The following is a 4,323-nucleotide window of genomic DNA, read 5'->3' on the forward strand; positions in this document are numbered from 1 at the left end:
AATATGAAAAATGTGAACAGTTCCTAGAACACAGAAGGAAATGGAGATTTGATTGCAAGACAGTCAAGAGCAGAGAAGTCGATGTCTCAAGGTCCATCTCAAACTTAAGTTAGCACCTTGAGGGCAGGGGTGGGGGAGTGGGGGGATGGGAGGGTGGGTAGGGGGCTGGCTGGTTATCTTTACTGCCTTATCTGAGGTTTCCAGCAGTTAGTGATACACAGGGTAGAAAGAATGATACTTTTCTTAGGGCACTTCATTCATTTACCCAACAATCTCTGTGCCAAGTGTGTAGCTAGAATTTGGGAACAAAGAGGAATGAGACAGGACCCTGCCTTCAAGCAGCTCTGAATGGAGAAGGGCTTGTACTTCCTATTTTCTGATTCATAGTTTGGTCATTTGTGCTACATATTTTATTTTTACTAGTAGACTTTAGCATTCCGGGTGTAGGATGTCAATCATCTTTGTACCTCTATGGAGATGAGCATATACCAGGAAATAAAATAACATTTTTTTGGAAGCATTTAAAAAGTTCTGAGGGAGCTTTATAAACTGATTGAAAATGATAATTCTATTTTTTTATTTAAAAAAAATTTTTTTTAACGTTTATTTATTTTTGAGACAGAGAGAGACAGAGCATGAACGGGGGAGGGTCAGAGAGAGAGGGAGACACAGAATCTGAAACAGGCTCCAGGCTCTGAGCTGTCCGCACAGAGCCTGATGCAGGGCTCGAACTCACGGACCACGAGATCATGACCTGAGCCGAAGTCGGACGCTTAACCTACTGAGCCACCCAGGCGCCCCTGAAAATGATAATTATTATTAATTGTCCAGTAATTTTTAAATAATTGATCATTAACTATTTGTTATCAATGACTGCATAAAGAAGGAGAGTCTCTACTTATGAGTGAGAGGAAGGCAGTGATATTGGTGAAAAGTGAAAGTCAGAATGGGTGACAGGCAAAGTAAGCAGAAGAAAAGTTGGATTTGAAAGCCAAATCCCATATTGCTATGTGGACACTCTACAACTGCTTATTTTCTTTCCTGGGACTTTAGAGTAATGAGGTAACCATTATTTCTTTACATGTATGCAGGAAGCTAAAAAATGGTCTGATGCAATTTCAACACCATCACAACAAAAAGCTCAGAAACCATAACATGTTAATATAGTTGAAAATTTACCTCATTATTTTTCAGCATGAGAAGGTCACACAAATTGATTAAAAACATATATTCAGCAGCGATCATTTAATTGTGGTCTTTTGGGAGAAGGCAATCATGTACTGGCTTCATTGATGTGAATTGGGTAGCTTGAAAACTTGATGCACCTGTGATTTTATTAATTATTGATGCAGATCATTGTTAATAATGCATTTCCTGTTGTGTTTACCAAGCCAAAGGGGCTCAGTATAGGCTGAGATAATGTTACCGCCTAAGACAAAGAAAACTGTAGCTGCTCATTACTGGGTAGTTTGCTAAAAAGGGATCTGGCTACTACAAGTGAATTTACAAAAGTGTTGTCTCTGTTTTAACACTTAATAATATACTTTGAGGAGAATGAAGTGAACTATTGGGGTGAAAGTCTATAAGGTGAGACCTGGTGCCTTTTCAGACTGGGTATGCCCCCAGATTTCATGAAGCCCTCTGATGTATACTTTAGAAATAAAATTAAAGGAAACATGTGAGTGTGTGGTCCCATGTAAATACTCACCAAATTAACTTCAGCAGAGAAGAGTTTTAATAATCAGACGGCTAGGATGACCTGTTCTGTGGATATCAGTCAGTTTCTTTTCCTGGCCAGCCCTGTCATTGCCCAATAGGCACATGAATAAAGTGGCCATGGTGGCAGATATGGAGGTTATTTTTGCATGGGTTCAGTAACATAGCATTCCATTCACCAATGCTGACTTTGCTATGGTCATCACTGAGTGCCTAGTCTACCAGCAGCAGAGACCATCACTGAGCGTCTTACATGGTACCATTCATTGGAATGATCAGCCAGCTACCTGGTGGCAAGTATCAGGAAGGGCAGTGCTTTGTTCTTACTGGAATAGACACTTACTCTGCATACAGATTCATAGCCAGCATTGCTTCTGTTAAAGGAACTCATCTCAAATATATGAAACAGTGGGGAGACATTCATGGAATTCACTGGTCTTACCATGTTCCCTGCCATTCTAAAGCACCTGGCTTGATAGATTGGTAGAATGCCTTTTTGAAGGCATTTATACAGCCAGCTAGGTGGCAGTACCTTGCAGGCATGAGGCAAAGTTTTCCAACAGGCTGAATATGTATATGAATCAGTATACAATACATGGTTCTTTCCTCCCATTGGTAGGATTAATGGTTCCAGGCATCAAGGGTGGAAATGGGAGTGGCATCACTCACTATTACCTATAGTAACCCACTAATTAAAGGTTTTTAGTTGGCCCAGAGGTTTTAGTTCCAGAGAGAGGAAGGCTTCCACCAGGTGACACAGCAATGATTCTACCGAATTGGAATTTAAGACCTGGCCACTTTGGATTCCTCATGCCTCTGATTCAATAGGCAAAGAAGAGAGTTATAGTGCTGGCTGGGATGATTGGTTCCGTTTATCAAGGAGAAATCGGACTGCCACTGTACAAGGGATGTAAGAACAGTTTGTGTGAATTACAAGAGATCCCTTAGGTTATCTCTTAGTATTACCTTGCCCTATGGATAAGGTCAATGGAAAACCACGACATCCCAATTCTGGTAAGGACTACTAATGGCCCAAACTCTTCAGGAATGAAGGTGTGAGTCACCCTGCCAGGTAAAAAAATCATAACCATTGAGGTACTTGCTGAAGGCAAAGGGAATACAGAATGTGTGGGGGAATAAAGTAGTTGTACATATCAGCTACAAGCACATGACCAGTTACAGAAATGAGGACTGTAATTGTCATTAGTATTTCCTTATTTTTTTATGAATACGTTTGTGTGTATATATACATACATTAAGTAAATGTCTTTGTTTTCTTTCCTCTCTTATTCCCTTATCATGTAAGGTAAGGTTTATTGACTTGATACCAATATTTAAGCATTGTTGAGTCTATATCATAGTATTTAAGTTACAGAAATATCAGTAGAAGAATAAATATCACTCAAGAACTGTTCCTCCTCTTCTGCGGAAGGTATTAGTATGTTTGGGGTTATATAATGGGACAGTTGTATTATTGTTAGGTGCAATTATGACCTTGCTATTGTCTTTGTCTGGAGATTAAGTATGGTTTAAAGAGATGCTTATGGATGCCAGGTTGATAAGGAATAGAGTTGTGATGGCTAACTGTATGTGTCAACTTGATTAGGCTAAAGGGATGCTCAGATAGCTGGTAAAACATGATTTATGGATGTGTCTGTGAGGGTGCTCCAGAAGAGATTAGCTTTTGAATCACTGGACTGAGTTGAGAAGGTTGCCCTCTCCAGTGTGGGTGGGTATCATCAAAAGCCTGAATAGAATAAAACGGCAGAGTAAGAGTGGGTTCACAATCTCTGCTTGATCTGAGACATTCATTTTCTCCCCTTGGACATTGGTACTCTTAGTTATTTGGCTTTTAGACTCAGAACTAGGACTTACACCACCAGCCCTTGGATTCTCAGACATTGAGATTCATACTGAATTATACCACCAGCTTTCCTGGTCACCATGTCACAGACAGCAGATAGTGGAACTTCTCGGCCTTTATAAGCCAATTCCTATAACAAATCCTGTGTGTGTGTGTGTGTGTGTGTGTGTGTGTAAAATATTGGTTCTGTTTCTCTGGAGAACTGTGACTAATACAGTGTGTGTGTGTGTGTGTGTGTGTGTGTGTTGTGTGTGTGTGTGTAATATATTGGTTCTGTTTCTCTGGAGAGCTGTGACTAATACAGTGTGTGTGTGTGTGTGTGTGTGTGTGTGTGTGTGTGTGTGTTTGGACTCAATACCTGACATAAGAAAAACTCCACTGAACAGTATAGAAACAAAATGTAAATAAAGAATAAAATAGTAATCCTAGGGAATAAATAAAAACATATTATCCAGGCCAGGATATATATTTGAAAGGGTAATAAACGGTCACTTGAATCAAAAGAAACTGAAAATAACCTCAAAATTGAAAATGTGGAAAAAAAGTCTTCTTTCTTCATTCATGCTGTACTGTTCCCCAGTGGTTTCATTCACTTCCAGCATTTTGGCCCAGATGTCAGTGTATATATTGACTAGAGGAGAAATTTTAGCAAAAGTTTACCAGATAACATTTTCTCAATGACTCGTTCACCTGAACTCCATACATTCAGCTGCCTCTACACACTCCCTTTGGGAACTCTAGCC

The sequence above is a fragment of the Lynx rufus genome, unplaced genomic scaffold, assembly GCF_022079265.1.
Source record: "Lynx rufus isolate CCGP_SWC_20201006 ecotype Redwood Valley unplaced genomic scaffold, mLynRuf1.p SCAF_1, whole genome shotgun sequence".
NCBI lineage: Eukaryota > Metazoa > Chordata > Mammalia > Carnivora > Felidae > Lynx > Lynx rufus.